The sequence below is a fragment of the Vidua chalybeata genome, chromosome 3 (genome assembly GCF_026979565.1).
Source record: "Vidua chalybeata isolate OUT-0048 chromosome 3, bVidCha1 merged haplotype, whole genome shotgun sequence".
In the NCBI taxonomy this organism is placed as follows: domain Eukaryota; kingdom Metazoa; phylum Chordata; class Aves; order Passeriformes; family Viduidae; genus Vidua; species Vidua chalybeata.
Genome location: NC_071532.1, coordinates 69219541 through 69231783, shown reverse-complemented (window position 1 = coordinate 69231783; position 12243 = coordinate 69219541). Strand labels below are relative to the sequence as shown.

The following is a 12243-nucleotide window of genomic DNA, read 5'->3' as shown; positions in this document are numbered from 1 at the left end:
CCACACTCACACAATCAGACCGGGTTTCCTCACTGGCTTGACCCCAGGTTTTCCATAGCAGAGTTCTTAGCTATCCCAAGCATTAAAATAATTTCATCATGGTGCAATAAATAAATAACAAAACAACAGCTTGAGCTGATGCCTTTGAGTAGGGATCCAGAACAAAGGAATCCTTGGGCTTTTTTACCTTGTATACCCTCACAGTCTAATCACAGGAAAGTCTGGGGGTTGTTGGGAGTGTCTGGTCCTTTGTCCTTTGTTATGGAAAGGATCAATGTCCATTCCCATCCTCTTGCATGGTGTTCAGGCTTGGGCTCCTGTCCCTCCCTGGAGCTCAACCTGCAGCTGGCACTGCAGCTGCACACTGTGCTACCTGCACTGAATATGTTCCTTAACAAAACTAATGTAATGGGATTTATTTAGATTCACAAGCACGGAGAGCTTCTTTCAGGAAAAGGGGAAATGGTGGGTGTTGCAAGAAATCTGTTCGGCAGTAAAATACTGATGCTTTGCCAGATGTGGCTTGGTGACATGCCAGATTTCATTACAATCCGTGGAATATTCTGTAGCCTCCAGTAAATCCCTGTCCTTGGTAGCACAAATAATGACTGCAGTGGTGTTTGGCACCTACAGCCACAGATAGCAGCAGCAGGCTGTGTAATCTGGGCCATTGCAGTATCTCCCTGCTCCATCAGTGTGGGCTAATTGCACCATCAAAGGTACATAGTATAGCCAGGACTCCCTTCTCATTTGTTAACACTGCATTCCCTGTGCTGGTTGCAGGGCTGGAAACATCTCTTCCCTTGATCACCAACAGCATTTATTTACTTTCTTTGGTGGAACACAACCATTATTCTTTGCTCTCAGCATGTGCTGACACATATAAAAGATACACTAATAAAAAGAGAGGACAACTACCACGTTCTCAGTCTAGTAATCAGCATATACAGTAACTTTTAAGTCAAATTAATATTTAAATTCTTTACACACTCGTAGGTCCCATTAGTGGGGATCCCCCTACCTGCCCCTGAGGTATGGAATGTATGTCCTCCAGCAGCAGTATCTTTATTGCAAACCCCAGTGTTACCTTTGGAGCTTGAAAGATTCCCTTCATAAATGTATGCATGCTTCTACCTAGGGGTAGTGATTTGATCTAGTGAGAAGGCCACTGTTTAGCTGTATCCTTTTTATTAAATTTTAGGAGAGCCATGGTTAACCCTTCTTTTCCCACCTCGCTGAAGTTCCTCATAGCTGCTTATTTCAAGACAGTGCTAGAAGACTTGCACATTTATGTGTTTACTCCATAGTCAAAGACAGGCTGGTTCTCAGCATCTATTTCTGCGTGCCTGGACTATCCACGCTGCAGCCATGCTGCCTCTTCAAGGTCCCAGTCCCAAGAGGAGTTTAGTATCATTCAAAGCCAGAGCCTAAACCCTCAGAGAGAGTTCTGGCTTCACCCAGTTGTGTATTTTTGCCTGTTGACATGATTATTCATGACATCACTTCACAGATAGTATGTGAGCGAGAAAGTTGGCAAACTGAACAAGCTGCATTGGAAAGACAAGGATTCTTTATCATTCAGTTACTGTCCTCAGCCCTTTGTATTCTCTAAATGTTAATAACTGCCATTGTGATTATCCTCAGGAATAGCGATTTCCCCTTTCATCCTGAGTTTTTCATATTTCTTTGCCTCAGTGTAAGGGTTGTCTTACAGGAAACTTTTCAGGTTGCCAGACAAGATTAATCTGACCCGATACAGACATCAGTAACAAAGATGCAGCTGAACTAATTGTCTAAACTCTCTTTAACGTAGAGAAGCAGGCACTTCAAAGAGACAGCTGAGTTCATCCCAGAGTCAACAGCTAAGACAGTTCAGATGAATTGTGCCCTAGGAGTGCCTATTTTTGCCTGTAATGAGGTAAACTTAGGGTGACTGGCACAGACCTAGAAGTCCACATAGACACTGGAAGTTAAGAAGCCCAGCCTAGGTGTCTGCTGTACCCCTGGGGCTTGTGCAGTAGCACAGCACAGCATGGTGATGGTTATTAGTCTTCATCCACCCCCCCTGTTCCTCCAGAAAAAGAAAAGTAGCCTCTGTGCAGAAGATATGGGACACCAGGGTCCTCATGTTCTCCAAGGGAAAGAGGATACTCCAAATCTGCAGAAGTAACCATCTCATTCCAGTGGGTACCTCAGTGAAATGTGGGTGGGTTTTGAGCATCTCAAGGCACACACAAGTGATTTGTGCAGCTCTGATGATTGATTAGAGGTGAGGACTCTGTGGTTTCATGCAGAGCCCTTCTTTTGCTATTTCAGCATTGCTGGTCACAACCGGTCTAGGGGAGCAAAAGGGCTTTACCTTAGATTTCTGCCCTCCCTGCCTGTGAGAACTGAGCAGGGCTCAGAGCCTCTCTGTCTGTGCAGAGGGGGCAACAGGGAGAGGAGAGCATCAGTGTAGCCTCTTGCACCTGCAGCCCTGACCTCTGCCACGCCCATGGGTTAGTTCCTCCTGCCCAGGTCGGGAAGCAGGGAGATAAAACCCTTCTTCTGCAGTCCAGTTGTGGGGAGGATACCTTAAGAGAGACTCCAACCTCATAGAAATTCTAATAAATTAGAAAGAGGATAGAAGCTGCACGAACAAATGTGTTGATTTGGGCCCTTGGAGGTTTGTATTGATAGCACTGGCCACACTAACCTGGGAGAAAAAAAAGTCCAGACAGTTGTTTTTTTCTCTCTTGCTTCTCACCTACTTGAATTGGAAAATCTGAACATATTGCCGTAATGTGCAACTTTTCCTGGATTTTATTTCCCATCAAATTGTGTGACAAGAAGGAAATTAGCCAAATATTTTTACGCTAGAGTTCTGGACAGACAGATTGAATTCATGTAACAGCAACATGGACTCTCTAAAAAGGAATCAATGCAAGCGTGACCTTTTCGGGAAAGTTGCCAATTTCTGAATTATTTAATGTACCAATTACTTGATTATTGAAAGTGCTAATCAGCAACATAATCCTTGATGTTAAAGTTTAGTTTCTCCATCAGGATGTGGACTGTCAAGCTGTTCTAACTTGATGCAATTTGAAAAACTATCAAAAGATGTCTCAGTGCCAAAGTCCTGCTATGATAAAAGAATGAAGCTAGGAAGAGTATTCTGTTGAGTGTTATATTTTCAAGTTTGAGCAATGTGAGTTTCTAAAATTAGCAGTGTTAGTGTTGCCTGCCTACATGCTTTATGCCCTGGTGGGATCAGTTTTAACCCGCCAGCTTTGATGTCAATGTTTCCTAAAACAAAGAAATGAAAACACTGAGGTCTGCTTGGATTTAACATGATAGTTTTGTTAAACTAAATGAGAAAATGAAGTGACACATACTAAACCCACAACTAGCTTCTGTGTGTGCATATGTGTGTGTGTTGGGTAATCCTGTGTTGGGGACAGAGGGGTCAGGAAAGGAAGCAGTTCTTCTGCTTGTGAGAGCAGAATTTATTCCAGAAGTAATGGAAATAATAGGTGTATGGCCACCTACAGAGCCAACCTGTATGTCCCAGGGTCAGCATCTGCTATGTGAAAGGCCCAAACCTTCAGCTGTCTAGTCCATGCATTGTACTCATAAAAATACACAGCATGCAGAACACTCCGTTCAGAGCAGAAGTAATATATATCCTACTTTGAGCTCCTCTGCCCATAATGGTCCAGCACAAGATTTCCTGCTGTGGTCTGGGTGTTCCTGAGGCAAGGGGTATAGCTATTAAGCTCCTTTTTTTTAACCTTAGAGATTTTATCTCTCATCTGTCACTGTGGTATCTATCTACCAACATCTTTCTTACCTCTGCCCAGCTTGCTATGATCAGGACAAAATTTGACCTTAAAGATATACTTGAAAACAGTTTTTCTATATTTGAACACATTTCTATGCTAGTCATCTTTGTTGACATGGTACTACGGGCCAGAGCCTTAGCTAATTTTAACTGGATATAGTTCCACTGGTGCCAAACTAATTTAAATCAGCAGAGTAATTGGACTCATACACTTAACACCTACACTTCTGCTTCAGAAGTTTTCCTTCACCTGGCTTCTTATGAGCCTACAGAAATTTTCCATTTATCCAGAAGGGGAGAGGAGAGACTTTTAACACCACAAAGCCTTAAACACATTTGCTTGGAACTGAAGCTTTGCCCTTGAGAGCTGCCTGACTCTAGCAGTGTGATCTTATGTTTCAAAATTGCCTGTATACCTTCTCAGGTGCATTAAATCAGAAAAAGGATTTCCCAGGGGAAAAAAAAAAAAAGGAAAGAAAAGAAAAAAAAGGTTCTCAAAATAGTGAAGTATAAAATGACATACTTCCAGGGTAGCTTTCAGCTCCCACATCTTGCTGCCGGGGTGTGGGAGTGCTAACTTCCGTCTCAGTGGCAGTAAATAGCAGGCTCGTGGTACGCTGCCATAGATCACTGCACACTCTTTGAATCAAAGGAGCAAGTGCTGATTTCTGATGGGCTCCTCCTGCTTTTCTATAAAACCTCCTGGGGTGCATGTTTCAAATATGAAATCTGATTCTTGAACTCAGTTTAGAAAATAACTACACCTGGTCTGATTTGTAAAGGTAATACGTATCTAGGACTGTTGGCAAACAAAACACACGACCAGAACTTGACAGCCAAAAAAGGCATAGCTCAATTGACAGACCCACAGAAATCTGAAGAACCTATGACACCTACAGACTGTAGTCTACCTGACAGCTCCCAGGACCTCAGACCACTGATTTCAGAGAAAATTTTGGTGCTTACTTGCCATTTTTAGTTTTAATTGTCTTATGAAATTAAAATAATTTGAACTGAAGTAAGCACCATGCATTCCCTAAGCTGGTACAACCCACATTCATATTGAAACAATGAGTTGCTCATAATTCTTTGCCAGGATTTAAAGACTGATCAGGCACTGCCATATGTATAAGGTCTAAAATTCTCCCCTTATTTAAGTTGGTTCAAAGCGGGTTTGGCTGCACTGAAAAGTGTTAAGTGTGAAACAGCCCTATGGGGAGACTTGAGCTCTTCATCAGCCTGTCCTTGTGCTGTCAAGCCATCGAAGTCAGTGGTGTAGGGAAATTTTATGGGGGTGGGGAGGAAAGCACAACTCATAATTAAATACAGAGTCCCTAACAACAAAGACCACAGTAAAACAGAGTCTTGTAAAAACACTTGTGAAAATATAATCTAGACATCAATTGCCTCGACATGCAGGGGCCGAGATGCTGGACGGTATGTGTCTGATTGCCACTGAAATCTGATGAGGAGCTAAGCACCTCACAGCCTTTGTGAAGCTTGACCCTGAAACACCATGGCCAACCTCAGTGCGGAGCAGTGAGCTCTGAACAACTGTGAGAAGCTTATAACTTACTTAACAGAATTACAAGCAATACCTGAAAGTGGGAAAGAAAGGAGCAAAACACTTCTGAGGACTGTGGTTGTAAAAAAGTTGGACATACTCAAGCAATGAGCCATAGATTTTAAGATAAAATTAAATTATTGTTTAAAAAAAAACACAGTGGAAGATTGAAGCACAGTAGAAATAAAGCTCTTTAAGCAAGAAGTCGGGAGGAAATCAGACAGTGGCAAGCAAGACTTTCTGAAGTAATTTTTGTTTCCAGATTACTTGCTGTCTCCTGTTGGTCCCATAAAGGTAAGCATGTTTCTGGGTGCCTCCACTAGTCAAAGCCTCACAGCTGAGACCTACTAATCACGACCTTATTTACATTATTTTGTTAATGAGCTGCAGTGCACTCGCAGGACTGAAAGCTGTCTTTGGAAACATGTGTGATCATCTCGTGAGAGCCATGAATTGGAGTAACCTCTAACATTCTGCAGAACCCTCAACTATTTAATGTTTGCTTCTACCATGAAAATTACAGCTGATTAAATATCTGGGCTTAATCCTGCTCAGTACTGTGTGCACTCAGCGCTTGGTGCCTCTAATGCAAGTTGAAGGCCCTCGGCACGTTACGGATCGAGGTCCTGCCTCCGACTCCTTTGCGTGGCTTTGCTTCCCCAGACACAACTTTGGTATTTGAAGAGAATGGTATTCCTGTACAACATGTGTCTCAATTTGTAATGATATCCGCCCTGCAGCTGGCCTGCTTTTCCAAGTGTTTCTGAAACATTGCTGCCTTAAATTCGAGCCAACCTTCAATAACAAATTATCTAAAGGCAAGGAGGCTGAACTGCATTTGCTGAGAGGACACCCATACTCCCTGCTGTGCTCCATCTTCCAGTCCCAGTTTTGGACTTCCATGCTGTGTAATGTAATCATCTTCTATGAAGGCAGATATTAAAAAAAAATTAAGAAATAAGGGGGTTTGGGACTGGGTAGTGTTGAGTGACATAACTATGGAATTCTGACCTCTCTGGAAAGATCTGTATCCCATCATCAGGTGATTGATATTGAAACCTATGGTTAAAGCAATTTTCAGCTATTTATTTGGAGCCCACGTGGTTAAGTGCAAAACTTTATGTCGTCTGCTTATGCTCCAAATATTTATAAAGTTTCATGAACCACTTGTGCTGCCACTTCTAAGTTCCTTATTCAAAAAGAGGAGAAAAAAAATCCTTTCCCACAGGAATGCTCCAATTGAGAGAATCTTGAACATGACTAGAAAGGATACATGACAAAGTCACTGAAAATTTGAATTCTGACCCTAAATTTGAAAGATCAGTTAAAATGCCAATTTAGTTTTATTTGAGGCAGTTTGCCAATTATTGCTGAAATGGTCATCTTGGTGGTAAAAGCATTGTTCCTGTCTTCTAGGGTTGAGAAATAGATAAAATCTAAAGCAGTGTTTGGGCCCAAAGCAGGCTTTTCAGTGCCCAATTCAGTGCTGAGGATAAGGGAGATGCCCTAAGGTGCCTGACACTGTACTGAGGTCTATGCCAGGTCTCACCCACTTGCTCCTTATGTGTTCTGGATGAGCTTTTCCTCTTCGTTCTCCCACAAGATAATCCACATGACATTTTTGCCACCTGAGCATGCCCCCTTGCTTTTGGATGAGTCTGTGTCTGCGCTTGTTTAGACTTGAAAAGAACCAGAACAAGAGCTGTGAAAACCAGGGAGAAACCCCATGAGGACAGTGCCAAGCACGCAGTCCTGGATGGTTATGGACAATGGAGTTGTTCATGGGAAAATGTCGATTTCTTCCTGATGCAGGATGCTGAAACTTTTCACTAAGAAGGTTCATTGCTGCTTCAGAAAGTTTTGTTATTGTAATTGTTATAATTTTGTGGCCCACAATGACATTTAAGGTGAAAAAAGCCAGGCCCAGGTGTAGCCCAGGTGAGGATGAGAACTCTCTTAGGGAGGTACAGACTATGGCTCAGCAAGACACCCATCCTCACCATCCTCCTTACCACTACCAACAGTTAAACTGCCTTTCTCTGGCTATTTAACAAGGAAATGGAGAAGAATCTTAGAATAGTGGTTTAGGCCCACTGCTGAAATACAAGTTGAAGTTACTATTCTGATTCAGACAAAATCGGAGGTTTAAAGAAGGGTTATCACATCACAGTGGTTGCCTGTTTTCAGGAAAGGAGAGTAGAAACTGTCTGGATTTGGTTTACCTTCTATTTCAGTTTTTCAGTTTAGTTTTTTTTTGTTTGTTTGTTTGTTTGGTTCAGTTTGGTTTTTTGGTTTGGATTTTTTTTGGGGAGGTGTCTTGTGGTTGGGTTTTTTTTGGGGGGGGGGCAGGTTGGTTGCTTTTTGTTATTTTTTTTAAAAATACCTTGCAAAATGTCATCTTTATCCCAGCTTAGAATGGGAGAATTTGTTGAAAATCTGGCTGGTTTTTTTTCAGAGGAAAATCATATTTTCTGCCACATCAGCACACCAGTGGGGCAAAGCACACTACTTACAAGGCTGGCAAACACACTGATGCTGCACTAACTGGAGGAGACTGGGCTGCTTTGCTGTTGTGGAGATATACTCAATTACAATCAGGACTGGCCCTGGCAGGCTCTCCTGTAGGGGTCACTTTCAATGTAGAGATTAGAAGTCCAAAACCATGATGGCATTTTCCTCTTTGCATGATCCATGTAGATACCTCAGAATGCCCCAAAATATAAACCAGAGACTGCCCTCCATCAGTAATAGCCTGGAGAAAATGGTGCAACAATTCATAGAGTTGGGAGTGTCTTTACCATTTCTTCTGCCTAGGTATAGAAAGCAAATCCCAGGGCTCTTCCCCAATGCATTCCCTAAAGTCACAATGTTTGCTCAGATTGCAGCTCATGTTTCGGTAGAAGGGAGAGCCTGAGTTCCACAGGTGACCCAAAGCTGAGGAGCATCTTTAGCTAGCAAGGTCAGAGCAGAAGGAAATCACTATCTTTGAAATCCAGCCTTGGTGCTTAAAGGCTTGTTTTCCCATTTGAGCTAAATGTCCTCCCGTCTTTTGCAATGTGGCATCCCTTCCGTTAGCTCATGGAAAGATAAATTATGAAGTATTCAAAGGGGAAGGTTTTAATGAAAAAGCTTGAACTGCTTTAAGAATTGTAAAAAAAAAAAAAAAAAAAAAAAAAAATTACAGAACTATTACAAGTAACAGATGATTCCTGAGTATTTCCAAGGCTGAGCTTGCTCCCATGCTGACTTTAGCTGCACTCTTGTGGTTTATCTTCAGAGCGTTTCCCTGAGAAAATAATTGCAGTGCCTTTACTCTAGGGCCATGCATGTCCCAGATGAACCAGACCTCTTTTAGTACATCAGCATTCATTGTCTGGGTGAATTAAGTGCTACGCTAAATTATGGAAACTCTGCCATGCCAGTCCACATCAATGTTTGTTTCAGCCTTCCCCACCCAGTCTCTAATTTTTCCTGAACAATAAGATGTGAATCTGGAGACAGAAATGTTCAATGGGGCATAGAATGACAGGGAAACAAACGTGGAAAAAACTGTGTGTGTGTGTCTGGATGTGTGTATGAGACCAAAGCCATGTCAATGACATGCAGGACATAACTGGGGAGGACACTGTGGAAAAGCAGCTCTTTGTGGTGGCCATCAGGAGCATGCTGCCATGCTTGGCTCCTGGGGCAGTGCTGGGAGCAGATACACAGGGACCAGTGCTTGGGTGTGGGGGAACAAAAGAAGGACACCTGAGCCACCTAGCCTCTCAGCATGCAGTGGCAGGGAAGTGGGGAACACTTCCAGCATTTGGCTCTACCAGGCAGGACCAAGATTCCCACCACAGGACAAAGGGCTGTAGCTCTGCAACAGCACCTGGAAAGAGCTGGGTAACTGCAGAGAGGGAGCGAAGACTGGGGAGGCTTTGCCTGAGCTGCCAAATTAACCTGCCATTCTCTAATTCTGTGCTGCTCTGAGCAAGGACTTAAATCCTTACATGTCAGGCATCAGCCAAAGAGGAAGCTCTGTGTGGGTGAGTGCAGCCTGTGTCACAGCTGCCGATTGCTCAGGTTTTGACTAACAGCCACACAGGGCACCAGTGCAGCTCTCACCTGTTGCATGGAAGCACTGCATCACTATCTGAGCCCACACAGATGAACCTCCAAACCACCTGCTTGAGCTGGGTCATCATCCAGTTGAGTTATTCTCGATACCGCGACATTAACCATAGGGCAGAAACCTTCTTACTTGTTCTCTTTCCCTCATCTTTTCCATACTGCTTCCTGGGTTTGAACTACAGCCTGCCTCTAACTTCTAGGTGGTCTTCCAACCCAGGATCAGCCCAACCCTACTTGACTTTGGAAAGCAAGCAAAACCCAGTGTGCTTACCTCAGCACAACTCACATAAGTTGCTTTACCCTGATGAAAATTCTTTTGTGGTCGATACAATTTTTCTATCTGATCAGCAATATTTGATGTGTGTTGAAGGCAGGTTCAGCTCAGGTGAAGAGCATATGTTGCTCTCCTAAAAAGTAATTTAGGTTTTTTGGGGGGAGATATAAATAGCTGACTTTATTGTGCTGGTCATGCACGCTAGTGTTGGCACGAGGTGCGTAGCAGTGCTCCGAAGCAGTGATGACTAGCGTGTTCTCATTTCTTTATAGAACTTTGCATGCGATGCCTGATACGGATTTTTATTGTGTAACTTGATTGCTACAAAGATGCATTCATCAAACGCAATTGCTGCCATATGAGCCAGTCAACAGGGAAGGTCCTTCTCGCCGTTCTGCACACCCTGTTACACTGAGTCCATCTGCACCAGGGGAAAATAGACAGAACTTACACAGCTAGATGACTGCTCCAGGCAGAAAGCATCAAGAGCCACTTGAACTTCTTTATGCCTTCCCTCCCAAATCCCTTACTGGTCTGTGCTGTACCATGTACTATGAGATTGGTTAGTGAGGGATGGAAATTCATTTCTGTTGATGTATGGAAAGAGAGAACAGTGAGAGGCTTCAGACATTACAGGTTTAATTTTCTCTGCTTCCCTTTTTACACTAAGATTTCAAGCCAAAAAATGTGACAGAAAGCAGTTGTGTACTTCACCTTAGTAGGTGGATACATCCCAATTCTCAGTGTAGTTCTTGTTCACAGCTCTCTGTACACACAAAGAAGCTCATCTCACTGGGCGCATTGCCTGAAAGCACAAACATTACTCCTTCACCTAGATATTATGGTCTCTATGCCATGGAAGTTTATGCTGGTCGACATATTCCATGTGCCTTCCAGTCTCTGCTGTAAGGAGGGTGGAGGTTTGGCAAGGGGATACAGGCACATTGTTGAGAGGGATTGCAGAGGAGCCAGTGTGAAGGGGAGGTCGTGAAGCAGACTGAGAAGGAAAGTGTACCCCAGCATCAAAACTAAGGCTGATAAGTACTGCAGAGTTTCAGTCCAAATCTGTAGGGGACAGCAGATCCCATCCAAGGAGATAAAGTCCAAAGCTCACTGTGTAGGGAGGCGGAATCACTGCTAGGTAACTTACGTGGCCAGCTGACAAGGGACGTAGCAATGGTGAATCTCTCAGAATCCTCTAGAAACACTAAGACTCAGGAGCTTATAACTGCCAGGGTGTTGTTGAGAATTAACTATAATTATATCAGCTTCCAGCTTTTTATCACAGGAATTCCTCCATGTTCCTTTCCAGGAACCTTGGGGGCTGTTTGTCCCAATGGCCCTTGAGGCACGAGGGGCCGGCGAGGCTGGAGCAGTGGGCTTGTGCCTCAGCCTGGCTGCCTGCCCAGCGTGAGGCTTTGTGGGGCATGAGCTCAGGCAGTGCCCAGCCTGCCTGCAATGAGCCTCTTGCTGCTCTCCCTGACCCCCTCTGCTTGTCTGCTTTGCAGGAGCGCTCACTGACAGGGTACCTTGCATGGAGAAAGGGAGCAGAGCAAACCACGTCACTCCACCGAATGACACCAGCTGGTCCGCTCACCACCCCCTCTGGCTGAAAGTCCAGCAAAGAAAGCAGCTTCCTGTCATGAAGCCCCCGAGGAAGTCTCGGTCCCACGGGTGCCTTTGACCCAGAAGACAGCACATCATAGATCCACACAGTGTGCTCAGCATTCCTGCGACCACCCCTCTTCTCCTCTCGGAACGCTTTTTCCTCTTTGTTTCTTGCTGGGGGGGATTTTTCACCCAGGTTTCAAAAACCGCATGGACCAACATAGGTACTTTTCCCTCACTGACTTCGAAGTTCAGATATTTGGGACTGGACAATGATACGGATTTTTTTTTAATTTTTTTTTCCTTTGAAAAACTGCTGTGGTTTTGCTGCTACACTAAGAATCGTGATTTGCATTGTATGGTTTTGGACCTATTCAAGTTTTGATGGGGGAAAGGGGTAATACTGGAGTAGCAACGCTTCAGAGTCATCTCTGTCCTACCCATGATGCACTTTTAAATGAAGAGTTAGAATATTTTATTGGCTAATATACTTTCCTTGTTATTTTTACAAAGGCCACCTTTATCCTTTCTAATGCCATATTTTCAGTGTTACACTTTTATGGCTTTTAATTTTTGATTTGACAGATGTAAGAAGCAGCATGAATAGTTTATACTGTGGTTTTTCAGAGACTGAATGCCAAGAGAACTCAGTAAATGTTTATTCTTCTCAGCTTTCTCTTTAAATTCCCCTAAATAGCGCCCCATTTGGGAACAGAGCAAGAGTGTTGAACTAAAGACCAAAATTCCCTCAAGGTGTAAAATAATCTGAGGGGAATATTTGCTGGGCGTCACGAAAGACTTGGATGAAATTTCAACCCTGATGGTTTTCAGTGATCCAGGAAGGCAGTGAGACAATCTCTC

The 12243-nt window shown here is 43.6% G+C and overlaps 1 protein-coding gene across 1 annotated transcript in view; it reads left to right on the top strand.

Moving 5' to 3' along the window:
- SOBP (sine oculis binding protein homolog) overlaps window positions 1-11370 on the top strand; it is a 112971-nt gene extending 101601 nt beyond the window's left edge. Inside the window, exon 7 of the mRNA XM_053939253.1 lies at window positions 11283-11370. The gene's annotated coding sequence lies outside the window, so the exon portion shown is untranslated. The remainder of the gene's footprint in view (window positions 1-11282) is intronic.
- The last annotated feature ends 873 nt before the right edge of the window (window positions 11371-12243 follow it).